We start from the raw sequence: 15495 nt of genomic DNA, 5'->3' as shown, positions 1-15495 counted from the left end.
TGTGTGTGTGTGTGTGTGTGTGTGTGTGTGTTCTGTATGTATGGTGTGGCCACACACATGTATCAAGTGTGATTTGAATGTGTGAATCCTAACAAAAGGACCTACTTAAATTGCTTGGGATATAGTAAAAAAAAAAGACATTAGGTCAGTGTCTTAACTGGAAGGGTTTTTGATTTGTGCCTCCCATGGCTGTCCCTCCAAGTATGTAGGCTTAAAATAGCCAAAGTCAGCATGGTCTGAGAGCCAAAGGAATCTATATGGATGGTTCAATAGTCTTTAGCAGAAGAGAAGAGACAGAAGTCCTCCTAAATTTTGTGGTTAAAAAAAGAAATCTAGAGAATTGAGGTTAATGTAAGATTTGAGAAAAGCTATTGAGAAAAAGCCTCAGGGAGCTGCAGTCCTGTTAGGCCCCACCTAGAAAGGTGTCCGTGGAGATGCAAATGAGACCATGTCAGCTAAGGAAAGCTTTACGGTTTGGATTATAAAAAGACTACTCACAAAGTTGTGCTCTGGCCTCCATAGCTTCACTGTAACACATATTTGACACCACTCTCCCCCCCCCCCCCCAGTACACACACACTAAGAGAATATCAATTGGTTATCCAATAACAAATGGGCAGCACTGAAAACATACATAAAATTACATTATACAGACTCAGCAGGTTACATTCAGTGGTGTGTGTCTGTGTGTGTGTGTGTGTGTGTGTGTGTGTGTGTGTAAAACGATGAAAAATGAGGAAATGAATTTGAAACACAACAGGAGGGTTTGGACAGAAGAAAGGGGAGAGAGAATGATGTAATTACATTATAATCTCAAAAATAAAAGAAGTAAAAACATAAAATATTTGAAAATACCCTAAGTTTCTCTATCTCTGTCTCTGTCTTTCCTCTCCTTCCTTTTTCTTTCTCTCCCTCATATTTATCTTTAAAATGATAGAGTTGATTAATGCAACAAATTGAGCACTTGTTTTGAGTGGGGGAGAGCAGCAGAACTGAGAAATTAGCAGAGGAGTTGGGCAGAGGGGAACTGACAACATCCGCTAAGTACATTTTATTATATGAATAATGGCCAAGTTACAATGGCTATATCTGAGTTGTGAATGAATGGCTATGACTCATTATCTAAATGGATTCTTGAACATACACTTTAAAGTTATTACACAGGCATTGTTGTCTTTGAAACTGCCCCCCCTAGGGAACGCTGTACTCTCTCTAGTTGTACCATTATTTAGAATTTGCTAGATATATTCCTTCCCTTCAGGTCTGGTTTTATTATTACAGGTATTGGTTGTTCACTGGGTGAGTATTGGATTCCTATTTGTCTCCATGGTAATACAAATGATATAAGGACAAGGACAGTGGGTGTTTCACTCACCATAGTTCCTCAAGGCCCTGTTCCTGAGCCCTGCATGAGTACAATAAATTCACTCATCCATTGTGCATCCACTTCTCAGAAACTGGGTGGAGAATAACCATCTTGGCAAGAGGAGAAGATATTCTAAGGGGAGGGTCTTTGCCCCTCCCTTTGGCTATCAAACCTTGAAACAATGGCCCCTAGTGTATTGGGATTTTACAGAGGGAGTTTCATGCTAAGAGAAGGAAAAGACCTGGTACTGGCCAGAGAAGGAACTTGACTCTGAGGAAAAAATATTTTATACAGTTCTCTGTCAGATCACCTTTCAAGAGAGAATGAAGCCAAGACACGGATGAGTCAGTCATGGCTGATGCCATACAACAGCCAGGATTACTCTATTTTACATACCTCTTGCTTTCCATTTAATTCTAAACCTCATGTCAGAGAATTGGAAAGATGGACTCGGCAAGCCACTGGACTTCTTTGTTCCTCTTCCCAATGTGGCATTATCAAATAAACCTTCATTCTCTGCTTTTCACCCTTGATTTGTCTCTTGAATTGGCTATAGAGGAAAATAATAGCTTGCTTGTTAGGGCCCACAGGACACAGGTTCCTCTGCAGTCTACCATCTACTGTTAGAGCCCCAGGACCCAGACTCTGCATTCTACCAGCTCCTGTTCTTAGATGCTGGTTTTGTTTGTTTTATTTTTTGTGGGTTTTTTTTTTTTTTTTTTTTGGCAGAACTTGTATGAAAATCACCACACCTAGCTACCTGGTCCTCTAAAAAGTGCTGACTTAATTTAAGATTTAATTCTGCATCCTAACATTCTTATGGGAGACCAATATAACAAATGCCCCCAGAATATCATTTTTCACAATGTTTACAAAATATTTGTAAAGCATCTATTTCCTGCAGTTAAGGTTCGTATTGCAAGATTTTTTTTAGGAAAAGACAAAAAATAGTCATCCAAATAAATATCTGTGGTTTCTACTTTTTCTTAGCTTCCACAACTATAGGCCAAAGTTGAGCTCCTTAGAAATCAAATTAGTGTATGCTTGGCATTCACTCATCTGTTTTTCATCAATCAAATCAATTTTTATTATAGCTTTAATTATATTAGGTATAAATGTTTAAATAATTTAAGACACTTTCAACTTATTATTGAAATAACAGTGTCATTAAATATTAGATGATTTCCAGTGTAAAATGTTTTAATAATTTTGACAAATTGATACTTTTTGAAACTCCAATTTTCAAAATATCTTGAGTTATTAAGTGTATTTCCCTGAAGACACTTGAGAACGTCAACCAACTTTAATTCTGGTATGTACAATGTAACATTTTATAAGTAAGATTACAAACGATATAGCAGCATTCAGGGAGTTAGTATTACACAAGGCATGGCATCTTAGTGGTTTAAAACAATGACCTTCCTTCCTATATCAAAATCCAGTGGGCTGGCCATCTGGGCTGGGTTCAGCTGAGCAGTTTCTGGTCTCATTCATGCCTTTTCACGCTACCAGCTTTTTGGGTGTGGCCAGATGGTCAAAGAGGGTCTCACACTCTGCCACTAGATATTATTCAACTGAGGGTCTCTCTCCTAGATATCCGGGGTTTCTTTGAAGAAACACTGGTTTGGTTCTAAATGCAGCCAGGTAAACAACCCTAATGCTGAAGTGTGTGTCAGTGCCATGCTCAAAACACTTTGCTAACAGCCTATTGGTCAAAGCAAATCACATGCTCAGGCTCATTAATGCTGGTAGACTTTATTAAGTGGGAGATGTTGTGGTCATAATTACTACAGGGTGTAGTAAGTTCATCAAAACAACCTTCCTTGCTTCATGTGCTACTGCGGTCACTGCCCTTGACCAGACAAAACAACCTCGGAATAGCAGTTACAGTTTATTACAGTTTTCTAGGATTTTGGTTTAGCATTGTCTGGTGGCAAAGAAAGAATTTCCTTCTTTTTCAACATAAGAAAATAAGGTAAGGCTCAGACACTGAAATATGTGAAAATCAATATTTCACTAGATCAGTCGTGGTTCCCACATTCAGAGCAAAAAAAATAAAAGTGAAGAAAAATATCTTCATAAAGTAAGTATGGAGAGTGTCTACCTATGAAAATATAGCAAATAATGACAGTAATATTGACATTTCTCAACTTTTCATGCAGAGACTAGAAACATCAAAAGAGCACAAAACACACTTTATGGTGGGAAGTTAAAGATGTTAATGATAATTATAGCTTATTTATAATTTGAACTCAAAAAGTCCAATGGAATAAACATGGTTTCAAAAATGAACATTGTGTTCTATGGTTCAGTAAAGCATCATACTCTGATACTGTTTAAAACCAATTTATTAATTATCAACTACTCTAAAAAAGAAATGTATATTCAAAGACAGGCTTGATCTTCTACTTAGAAGCTTGTAATTAGAGTGCATCTGAAAGCAATTGGAATAGGTGTCAAAAGTTTATCCCCAAACTATCTTGCTGCCTTCCCAGTACACTGGTGGTTCATTCACATCCAGTGGCAATCATTCCTGTACCTCAACATCCCCTCCTTCTTTTCTAAGCAGGTACAATCTATTGGGAGATCCTGTGAAATATGACTCTATTGCAGTTTAATAAGGATCTGGATAAACAATTAGGCCAAACAAATGTTTATTCAGGGAGAAATAACTCACATGGACAGGTGAACACCAGCAGGTTCCTGCTTTCAGGAATGCCTCCAGACGTCCTCCTTTCCCCGTGGTGTGGCTTGCAAGAGAGCATTCCCCTGCTCCTTCTCAGACCTAGTTCCCCAGGTCACTTCTGCCACTGGCTCCACCTCCCAATGGGCGTGGTCAGTGCCACAGAAGGAGACATAAGACACCCAAATGAACATGTGTCCTCCTTGGGTCTGGCCACAAAACTTGTCTTCTATGGAAACTGCTGCTAGCACTTGGACTGGTTTTCTAGAAGCTGGCTCTCCATATCCCAGATAAGTGTAGCTAGGTATCACACTTTCACAAGATGGCAGGCCTTCACAAGAGAGAGGAAGACCAATTAGGATGAGATCAATCAGGAGAGGAAGGTGCGAAATCGGGATTGGGAGAGAAGTAGGAATGGAGAAGGAAATTAGAAAGGAAGCCAGGAGGTGAGAGGTGCTGGTACCCAGTGTCCTGTCCCTTCTGCTACTCTCTTGCTGACCCACTGTGAGAAGTTCTTTCATATATTATCTACATTCTGTCAAGAACAAGTCCCAGATTTGGAGGCTGGTATGTGAAAGAATAATTTGCCTTTACTTGAAAGATACTTTTTGCAGTAGTCTTCTTATTTATAACTTCAGAATATTTGAAAGAAGATAAAGGAGCAGGAAGTTTGCATCCTGGATCTTATCAGCCTTGTTTGACATCATCCTTGCTAAGGGGCCATGCCAATCTTCTCTGTAAAAAATATTTGGAGCATTTCATGAATTTGAGTTTCATCCTTGAACAGGGTCCATTCTAATCTTCTCTGTATCATTCCAATTTTAGTATATGTGCTGCCAAAGTAAGCATAGGAAGGACTAACAGTTCTGGACCCTTCTCCAGTAATATAAAACCATATGGAAAAACATAGATGAACAGAAATTCATCTAGCCAATAAGAAGCCTAATCATCGGCCAACAGTTTTATAATCATTATAGTGTCTGTGTGCTTATTTAGGGCTGAAAAGGGTATCAGGACCTGTCAGGACAAGAAACACTCTAGCAATTGAGGGAAACATGAGAAGGAAAATGGAAGGAAGAACAACACAACAAAAAAGGATGATTTTACCCTTTATCGGGTCATGGTAAATATGACCTTTAAAACATACTGTACATGGTTTTTAAACTATTTATAAAACTCAAATAGTCTAAACATGATATTATTCCCTATGTGTAGAGTAGGAATACTAAGTACTTACCCCAGTGTTATTATCATAGTTAGGAATGGGCAAGGTAAGAGCAGAGTCAAGTGTCTAGACTCCCTCAAGTCAGAGCATCAGCCATCATGCTTTCTTCCCTCACACTGAGAAGGGTTTCTTTTATTGGCTTCATCAAGGCCAAAATGGAGAGGAAAAATGCAGTTTGCAAAGGTGGTTGGGCATATCTCATCTGTTTATATAGATAACTTAGTCTGAAGAACTCAGTAAGTATTTGACTCTCATTTTCTGCTTATAAAAGAAATTCTTTCCCTTAATTTCTTCAGTGTGATGCTTCTAGCTTATTCTTAGAGGTACCAGATGCAACAGTCCTAGAGATCTAGTTCTGTATTTCTGGTTCTGGCACAGGATCAGGTTCTGGCTTGACATGATAAGCAGACATGCTCACAGGGCAAGGCAGCCAGTGATAAATAGCTTTTGCAGTCAACCACATCTTAATTCAAAGTGTTGCTCAGTAAGGGGTAAAGCTCATTGAATTCTCCAAGACTGTTTCATCAATAATGGGACAGTCCCTAGGTGATAGACTTATGAAGATCACATGAGAAGATGCTGGAGAAACAGTAGATGCCTGCTACATAGACCTTGCCCCACACATGCCAGCAAAATAAAGTAGAGCCCAGCCCCCCCAAGTGAGAAGCAATTTTATCAGCTCTGCATTCTAGGGAGAATGCTGCCTGTTCTAAAGTGTCAGCACAACTCCTTTTACATGGATGATAAGATTTACATTTGGCTTTGGAAACTCCCATGATCAGAGATAAAATGCTACCACAAGGTAAGCAGGTTTTTGGAATTCTATTGCTTGGTGATCTGTGGTGGTATACTGCTCTGTTCTATCTACAGTTTCCCTCCACTGCGTGTCATGGAACATACATTCTTATCAGCTGCTCCTGGCATTTGTGAACTAAAACCAAGATAAAAAATAAAGGTATTATTTATATCATCATCTACTGAAATAACAGAAAGACTCTTCCTCAAAGGCCCCAACCAATTCTACTGAAGTTGATCTACAGGCAATGTGACTTAGGAAATATGACTAAATTAATAATGTGAATATTGAATACAGATCACATGATCTGCAAGCCCTGTAGACAACACTACCATCCTTAGTCTAGAGATTTAAGCAAGTGCTTCTGGATTACTTCAGACTTATTTTAAATAGGAAGAATGTACTTTCTCCTTCATCCTTCATATGCCCCTTTTTTTTCTCCCAGAAGAAAAGCTTAAACTGTGAATGGCAGTGAACTCCTCATGTGTGGCCCAGGAGGTGCCCACAGATGTAAGGATCTGTTTTAGAAAGAGGCATGCTTGGAGCTTGCTGAAATATGAAGGGCATAGAGCCCATTTCTGCCACTGAATTAGAAAAGAGAACGCAGAGCATGTGTATGGTCTGAGGACAGCAGCTGTAAGACTAGACAGGAACATTGCTCCCTGAATGCCCATCAGCCCCCCTCAAACAGTATCCTGGTGACAGAACACTAAATTCTGTCACATGTACAGAGAAAGAATGTTTTATGCTCTCTGCTGTTTCCTTTCTAAAATGCCTTATTCTAAAAAACACTCTAGATGGAGATTTTGTATAGCCAGGGCTTGGGCCAGCAGAGCTTTTGGGGTTCTCTAGGCAAAAGAATCACCTTGTGTCTCTCAGTCCATGAAGCTAGCACATATTCATGGAACCTTTTTTGACCATGCACCCGAACATCAGTGATCACCCCATATTGCTCTTCAGAGTCAGCATAATGTATGCTCATCTTCTCTTTAAGAGTAAGAGGTAGACCATGTCCATTAGTTGGATAGGCAATTATTAACTAGCTGTACTATATCCAAACACTCTTTGTTGGTTATAAATGCTTTGGATAGTTTGGACTTGTAACAGTCTTCATTTATATCCACTTAAATATAACTACATATACTCACAGACGTGAACTACTTGCAAGGGTGCCTGTAGGAGTTGAAGTTATAATTTCAAAATACTTCTTAGCTGTATGAAGTAGTTTGAGTTTTCTTTCAAGTAGTCATTAATATCCATTAGTCAAAAAAGTTGCCCAAAACTCTTAAGTGCAAGGAATGGAAATGTTAATTGGTAGGTTAATGCTTATTACAAAAAAAAAAAAAAAAAAAAAAAAAGCAGAGAAAACAGGGCTGAATTGTAATATTCCCAGGGATTCTAATCTAGGAGGCTTTGTTCAAATACAGCCAGCATAAGGAAATAGGTTGGAGATTTGCAGATATTTGCATGGTTCTCTTTCTGGCAAATGCAAATTGCTTAAGAAAATAAAAAGATCTAAAAATTGCATCATGTCAGATGAAAATGAGTGCCGGTGAGAGCATGATTTGCCTGCCTTGATATCTTTGCCTCTCAGTTCAGAAACAAGAGAGCTTCCTTCTGCACTTTCCTTTTATATTAAATGATTTTAATCAAAGAAACCTTAAGAAGAAGTCTCCAATTTACCTTAACTTCTCAACCTTTAATTAACTTTTTAAAAGTTAATTTAAAAAAGACAAATGAAGCTGCTGGTAGACAGGAAGATATGCACTATTCATGAGAGGCTAGTTTCTATTTTTAGCTACTTACCCAGTAATACAAGCCAAAACCCACAGAATTGTGGATCATAAATCCTGTTTCCTCCAGGACAGCCTTAAGTGGTATTAACACCCACCAGAGAACTTCGAGAAAATGAAAATTGCAGATCACTGTGTGTCAATACCTACTGCACAGCTTGACATGCACAACACATTGAGTGACTGAAAGTTAAATGAGGGAGAAGAAACACAGGAAGCTTTCTTAACTATTCACTTTTCTTTAAAAAGATGATCCAGAGCAGAATTACTCTTAAAAACAATATATTTTGGAAAATGACCAGAGATCTACAAGGATGACCCCAACTAATAATCTAAGCAATGGTGCAGAGGCTACCTTAAATGCTCTTCTCATATAATGAGATTGATGACTACCTTATATATCATCCTAGAGCCTTCATCCAGTAGCTGATGGAAGCAGAGGCAGAGATTTACAGCTAAGCACTGAGCCAAACTCCTGGAATCCAGTTGCAGAGAGGGAGGAGTGATGAGCAAAGGGATCAAGACCAGGCTGGAGAAACCCACAGCGACAGCTGACCTGAACAAGGGGGAGCTCATGAACTCCAGTCTGACAGCTGGGAAACCAGCATAATACTGACCCAGACCCACAGAATGTGGGTGTTAGTTAGGATGCCTGGGCAGTGTATGGAGCCTCTGGGAGAGGATGAGTATTTATCCGTAATATAGGAATGGACTTCAGGAGCCCATTCCACATAGAGAGACACTCTCTCGACCAAGACACATGAGGGAGGGCCTAGGCCCTGTTTCAAATGATGGGACAGACCTTAAAGATTCCCCATGGAAGTCTGCACCCTCGCTGGGGAGCAGAAAGGGGATGAGATAGGGGGCCAGTGGAGGAGGGCAGGGAGAGGGAACTGGGATTGACATATAAAACAAGATTGTTTGTAATATAAATAAAAATGTAAAATAAAAAATATTTTAATGATTATTGTTTAATTTAATGTTCAAAAAGACATTTACAGTAACTTGCCAAATTGTTTTCCAATACTGAAAACCCTTCAACAAAAAGCTGAACATGGAGGTTTTAGAGGGAGGAAAGAGAGACATGTTGTAATTATATTATAATCTCAAAAATTAAATAAAAACATCTTAAAAGAAGACAAATGGCTTTTGCCGTAAGTTTTCTCTCCTCTGTATTCTCAGATCCAGCCACATTTTCAAATGGCACAAAGAAGTTTTCCATTTCTAGAGGGATGGGCAGGTGCATTGCTTATTTTTGTGTTGTGATAAAATACTGGACAAAATCAAATGAAAAAAATAATAGTGCTGATTTTACCTCCGAGTTTCAGAGGATTCTAGATGGTTGCTATGCCCCAAGTAATTATGCAGATTTCACAGGCAGCAGAAGTATCTAGTAGAGGACAGATGCTCACATCCCAGGAGACAAGAAGCAGAGACACTGAAAGGGACCAGGAGTAAACAGCCTGGGATCCTGCACCTCATGCCCATTTCCTCCATGCATTCCCCTCTCCAGGGGAGAGGAAGTTCATGCAAGTCTTTTAGCATGGCCCTGCACATTCAATCCACAGCCACAGGCTTTCCCTTCAGGATTCCCTTCATGATCATTTAGCATGTCTGTAATATATATATATATATATATATATATATATATATATATATATATTTATATATATTTGAGAAGAAAAAAGAAATAGAAAGGTGTTTTCTTGCTGTCTATTTCAAATCCAGTTTGTTTTCAGATGTCTGCTGTCTTCTTGTCCTTGTGTGCAATCTGGAATTTTTCCTAGTGTTCTGGCCCAATTAGTAGCAGAAATAAAGTGGGTACAAATGGATACATTTGCCTCTTTTATTTCTTCTCTATATTAAGTGAAAAACTAAACAAACCCAAAACACTTTGAACCTTAACAAGGATAGAGGAAGTTTTCATTGAATAGGATACTATTTTATGCAGTAACTTTTAACATAGACTCTTGAAGACATCACATTTCAAAGAGCCATCTCCAAACTGTGGTGATAGCAAACTACCACACTATTAGGATTCTTTAATGAAAATTTACCTGAGAGACTGCTCACCTCTCTGAGGACCTGAGAGAGTCACCTCTCCCAGGACATACAGAAACTGCTCACCTCTCCCAGGACCGGCAGGCTCAGGATGGAGCTGCTTTCCAAGACGTGGTATAAGTGGTACATAACCCCAGGGATTCAGTGTCCCTGTCCCTGACATCAGCTCAGCCTTCCATGTTAGGCCACAGTGTTTACTTATGCCATGTCTCTGTCCTAACATCCTTCACAACAGGATTGGACTGATGACAAGCCACTTCCATTCTCCTTTACTCAGTTTGGCATCCGAGATCAACACCTTTGGACACTTGCAAAATCTCATTACCTTGCTTCCTGCAAATTTGGATTGTATTATTAGAGAGTTAACTTGAACATTCTTTATACACTTTTAAGAAGATCTGACCAACCAAATAAAACTTGTCAAATGAGTGCAGTGTGGATATGCCAGTTACTCTAGACAACAATCTAAGAGTAGTTTAGAAGCCCACCACCAGCCTAAGCCTTGCAAAGTGAACCCGGGAAATGTGCCCTGATGCATATAGCTGATTCAGCCCCCCCTCAAGTGGAAAAAGAAGCTTTCTGCTCCTGGCTCAATTTAAACCTCTGTTGTTAAGTATACAACAACCTGAGAATTTGATCAAACCTTTAAAAGAAATACCTAGAAGAGTTTATTGTGTTTATGCCTTTCTGTCATCCTGCATCATAATCAAACAGTGTCATTCCAGCCCAGGTCTAGCAATCTCCGCTCTGTTATCCACGTGCTTCCAAGTGTTTTCCTTCTTTAGTTGCCTCTTTTTGTCTCTCGCCTTTCCTTTCCACTTTGTTTTTCTTTTAATTTGTCAGCAATAGTTTTGATACAGGAACGTAACTTTTACCCTTGTTTAGATCTGGCTTTTACTAAGGTGGTTCAAACTTCTATATTAGGACATGTTACCCACAAAATGTATTTCTTTAAAAAAAATCATTGATAAAGTCTGTAATTAAAAAATGACTTAAATGCACACATTAAGCTTTTACTTATGGCCAATTTCTGCTTTACTGGTAATAATCAGTAATTTATTAGATGCTTTAAGTGTCTGTGTAGAAAAAAGCACTGGATTGATAGAAAGAAAACCATGCTTTTCAAAATTTTAATACATTCACAAATTCTTTGTCATTCATTCAAATTGACTTGCCATTACAATTTCCCCCATTACTTCCTTTTATTATGCAATTAGCTGTTTAAAATCACTAATGTGAGTCTCCTGAAGGCTGTGCACAAAATTAACTTCAATTATTTTCCAATGCAGACTGTAGCTTAGTCACTGTCCCTAGAGAGACATCACATGATTGTCCTAATATGCCAAGTTAACAAGAGTCATACCTTATCGTGTATCTCCATTGTTATTCCTAACTCAAACTGGAGGCCAAGAAATGAAGCCAACAGGAAACATAATGACTTTTACAATGGAGTTTATAATTAGGACTCAAAACATAAGATTTCTTCAGAATGAAAAACTCCCTAGCAGGATTACACACTTCATTCCCATCTGAGCCCTGTCACCTTTCCCTGACAACCTATGCAAATGAAGTTTTCAATTCCCAGAAAGCTAAAAATTACAACTGTGCTTCCCTTTATTCCAGTTACTGAGGGGGGGGAGAGAAAGAAAGAAAGAGGAAGAAAGAGAAAGAAAAGGAAAGAAAGAAAGAAGGAAGGAAGAAAGGAAGAGAGAGAGAGAGAAAGAAAGGAAATACATTATAAGCATCGAGTATGGACCCAGAATATAGCCATGAAAGCTAACCTGCAAGTGAAACTTCTAAAGCATTAAATTTAACAGATCTTGTTTGCAAGCCTTCAGAGTCTATACAACAGTGGTGCTGAACAGCACTCATTGACCTCAGACCACAACCGCTGGAGACCATTCACCTGACAGTTATTATGATCGCATGAGACTGTAGCAGAATGTGAATACACAAAGAAGGACTGAAAGAAAAGTAAGAAGGGTTGGAGCTCTGGCACCATGGAAGAATGATTTTTGAGCATGCACGAAGTCCTGGGTTCAGCCCTCAACATCTCTAAGAAAGGACAGCGGAGGAGGGGCTGAGAAAAGTGAGCTTGGGGAGTACAGCTATAGTATGTTTGTTTGTGTGTTTATATTTTATTGATTTCTGATGAGATGTAAGCTGTTTACCTAGCCCTGTGCTGACAGCTACGATGTTAAACTACCTTTATCTTTTCATTAATGCTACAATTATGTCTCGACTTCCTACATTCGTTTTACTTTCTTTTGGCATTAGACAATGACTTCTATTTGGGACTAGATTGTAAATTCTACCAGCTTCTAGCAGAATAACTTTTCTTATAAATTGGTGAACTTGATCATTTTGGGGAAAGAGATTATGTTTTATACTATGGTATCCTTTACGGCCTTACAGAGTCTTAAAACTAACAACGGGTATACTTCATAAGTAAATTAAGTACCTTATTTAAATACTTCTCTACCTGGAACTATGGTTATCCTGTCTTTTTTCTAATACTGCAAGGGTATCTGAAATATAGTTGTTTAGTATTTCTTATAATAAAGTAAAAGGAACGCTCAATTTCTATTTCTTATTTTTGGGAATGTATGTATGTGTTTGCATACGTGTGTGTACACGCACATAAACAAAATGTCATTGAAGTAAGATGACTGTCATGCGTTAGCTTGGAGGCCAAGAAACTGCCTCACTGACACTGCCTGCCCTTGGTCTGGACAATGCTGGCCTCCAGTTAGGCACAGCTGCTTCTTTGTTTGCCACATCCTCCTGAAAATTCTACCACTTTCCATTTGTTTAAACTCTTTCTTTCTTGCTTGCTTAATTGATTGATTGCTTCCTCCTTCCTTCCTTCCTTTCTTTCCTTTTTTTTTTTTTTTTTTCAAGAAGGGGTTTCTTTGTGTAGCTTTGGAACACATCCGGGAACTCACTCTGTAAATCAGGCTGTCCTTGAATTCACAGAGATCTACCTACCCTTGCCTCCTGAGTGCTGGGATTGAAGGCCAGCCTCACCACTGCCTGGCTCCATTTGTTTAAACTCTTCATCAAAATTACCAGCAATAGTCTCTTGTGCATTTATTTCTTCTCTGTTTCACCCTAGATTGTGCTTTCTTATAACCAGAGAAGGCAGCATTTCTAGCACTGACTCTACCAAGGTCCCAAATCCTCCTCCCCTTTGTGTCTCCTCCTCTTCCCTCTTTGTCTCCCTCTCAGCCTCTCCCTCCCTCCTTCTATACCCCCTCCCTCCCTCCCTCTGCCCTCCCTTCTTCCCTACCTCCTTCCTTCTCCCTCCCTCCTTCTCTCCCTATTCCTTCCCTCTCTCCTTCCCTTCCCCCTTCTCCCCTCCCCCTACCTCCTTCCCTTATCCCTCCCTACTCCCCTTGCCCTTTCCTCCCTTCTTTCCTCTCCTCCTCCCCCTCCTCCCTCTCTATGGCCTAGTAACATTCTTATGGCCCCCTCTAGAGATAGCCAGCAGTTTTAAATGCCATCACCTATAAGCTTTATTCCTAACTATTATTGTGAGTTATATGAAAGACAAAACTTGACCATTTATATTTGCTTTAAACTACACAGTATGTTGGAGAGTGGTTGGGGGTTGGGTTGTAGATTTGAATTGCAAGTGTAATTTGAACTAATCTTTCAAATTCAAAATAATTTTAATATAATAAAAATAGCAACTAAGGAAAAGTGGAATTAAACATGCAAGCCACACTTTCTCTTCACCATTGCCCCATGTACATCAGTGGAAATTTAGAAGTGAGGCATAAAATGATTTGGATGGATCCATTCCTAAGTAAAATCTGATCACCAGGATCTTTCCAGATTCTATTTCACTATTTTTGTATCTTCAATTTGGCATGCAATGGAAATGAGCTTGGGCAAGAAGCCTTAGGCAACTCGAATTGAAATCAATAGCCAAATAAATAAATGCATTCTATGTCTTGGAGACAATATCATTCTTGTACTCTGAGCCTTCACTTTCAGGTTTTGTTTCTTACGAGTCCATCAAAGGATACATGGGTAATATCCAGTGTAATTCTCCCCTTCAGTAATTAGGAAATACTTACAGATAAAGAGAGCATGTTAATCCCATAAACCAAACAGGTTGGAATGGAGAAAGTGGGCCCAGACCCATGCAGCTCCATTAATAATCCTGATTATGAAATTTCACCTTATTTGATGTATTACCGAACATTCCTGCATAGCAGAACAGTTGAGGAAAAATAACTTCTGGCTTGACTTTTTGTCTACAATGTATGTGGAGTTTGCCAAAGGGGAAAATGAACACTTAGTTAATTAAACACAGGAAGAACCATCAGTATATGCTTTGTGAGACGGCCGATTTGGCTGCCCAGCACACTGTTTACTACACACACCAAAAAAAGGAATGTGGTCCAAAAGCCTTTCTGTCTCAACAGAATGTACACTTTTCTTACCTTAGAAGGGACCAGGACACAAATTAGAGGTTCGTGTGGTCTTCTAAATCCATCATTTCAGTTGAGGGCAAAAGAAAACAAAAGTGTTTTCCCTGACCAACAGTATTTCATATTAATCATTGTAGATATACAAGAAATTGAATAAACCAAAACTGGCCCTCACCAGTTCAATTAACAGACACGTCGGGCCAAGTGTCCAATGACGTGTACCCAGGATTGAAGGTTGGAATGTGTGGTTTGTACACTTCTCAAAATGATCTTCACATCTGTGTGTTGCAACAAAAGAGTGAGAGAAAATGCTGCTACCACATGCACAAGAAATCTGAAAGGCAGTGTGGTGGTGGCAAACACAGTCATGAAGAGGGTGTACCCTTATGTCTCTCTGGGGTGCAGTTTCTGAGGAATGAGCAAAGGGCCCTGAGCCAAAACATTTTCCCACAAAAGGAAACACAACTCCCTTTTGCCAGGAATGTCTGCAGGACTGTGATGCGTCCTGGGGGCAGCCTTTGTTTATAAGTGTTTGGTATTACTTGGGAGGTGTTTTATTGTTTAGGGGGATTTCTTTTTCCTGTCCAAAAAGCTATCTCTGCTTTTTAGAATCAATAGTCTTTATAAAGTACTTCTAAAACTAAATAGTATGAAACCAAACTTGTATTTCTCTTCTCTGAAAAGTCAAGCCCTAAAGAAATGCTTAACAATTTTGAATGATGAAAGCATTGCTTTGACAAATTGATACTGATATAATGATAAATTACATTTCCTATTTTTGCACATATTGCCTGAGATCCCAACAATGATGTGTAGACAATAACCTTTGAATTGTTAGCTGTGGTGATGTTGTTTTCTTTTGTCAGTAATGTGTTAATGTTCAAGCTATTCTACACACTCAAGTAATAGATACATAACACCACCTCCTGCCTCACTGTGTCTTACTTATTGAAGAACTTCAGGGTTTAAAGCAATGCAATTAAAAAATGCAAGGTGACGCACATCATATGAAATTTTATGACATATTCTACCTGAGGCCAGGGACCCACTCTCACGACCTGAATGCTTGTCAGCCCTTAACATCTTTCCTATTCACTTCCTCCTTTGCGAAATCAAGAAATGCAACAAAATG

The 15495-nt window shown here is 39.1% G+C and overlaps 1 protein-coding gene and 1 non-coding gene across 10 annotated transcripts in view; both read right to left on the bottom strand.

Annotated features, from left to right (window-relative positions):
- Mctp1 (multiple C2 and transmembrane domain containing 1) overlaps window positions 1–15495 on the bottom strand; it is a 528156-nt gene that overhangs the window by 391875 nt on the left and 120786 nt on the right. The window lies entirely within an intron of this gene.
- Window positions 4792–4898, bottom strand: LOC127220946 (U6 spliceosomal RNA). The gene has a single exon (XR_007834417.1). It is a non-coding gene; the product is annotated as a U6 spliceosomal RNA (small nuclear RNA).

The sequence above is a fragment of the Phodopus roborovskii genome, unplaced genomic scaffold (genome assembly GCF_943737965.1).
Source record: "Phodopus roborovskii unplaced genomic scaffold, PHOROB, whole genome shotgun sequence".
Lineage (NCBI taxonomy): Eukaryota > Metazoa > Chordata > Mammalia > Rodentia > Cricetidae > Phodopus > Phodopus roborovskii.
The sequence above is the reverse complement of the archived record's forward strand: the minus strand, read 5'-3'. Positions and strand labels throughout refer to the sequence as shown.